An 836-nucleotide genomic window follows, 5' to 3' on the forward strand; every position below is an offset into this window, starting at 1 on the left:
TTGCCGCGTCAGCGCTCAGCATTTCGGCAATTGCATTGCGCGTTCTCGGTACGTCGCGGTCAACGTCCTGATTTATTGTAATTTCTTAATACAATACGATATTACTTATTTTACGCCGAATGCCTCGTCGGCTCGAATGGCTATTGATTGATTTTCACAATACTTATTGTTGTTGCGGGGGCATCGGCCTCGCGACAATCAGAAGAATTAGTACAATATCGAGAAGATTTTTTCTTTTGTCGTTTTGGTGGAGGAAGTGACTCCAGATCCGAGTCACTGCTCAATTGAGACGTTTCTTCTGCCTTTTGAGCTTTTCTTTCAGCATCAGCGAGAGTGTCTATAAAAAATAAAATCTTGCAATACTTGCAATATATTGAATAACGAAAGTAAAAACTAAATAAATATTAAATAAAATAATAAAATAAAAGTAAAATTACATATTAGACACAGAAAATTAAATTAGGTAATAATTAACACTCTAGCAATTACGTGATAAATCTTTTTTAGAAAATAATGCTAAATAGTGATTTATTTGTTCCAAAATTTCCCATAATTTTGAATAAAATTTAATTTGTTTTAATTAATAAAAAAATATGATGATTGTACGAATATAAACTCAAAGTTTATTCATAGTCGTACGTTCTGTAAAAACATTTTATAGCATTATTTTTATTAAAAGTTATATAATTAACACAGTACGACACATTGATTTCTTTTTAAAATAAGATTTTTTTATATTTCTTTTTACTTATTCTATACATGTATGATACTACAAATTGCTTAATAAGCCAATTACTGTCTCTTATACACATCTCTGAGCGGGCTGGCAAGGCAGA

The sequence above is a fragment of the Wasmannia auropunctata genome, unplaced genomic scaffold, assembly GCF_000956235.1.
Source record: "Wasmannia auropunctata unplaced genomic scaffold, wasmannia.A_1.0 LD336085.1, whole genome shotgun sequence".
In the NCBI taxonomy this organism is placed as follows: Eukaryota; Metazoa; Arthropoda; class Insecta; order Hymenoptera; family Formicidae; genus Wasmannia; species Wasmannia auropunctata.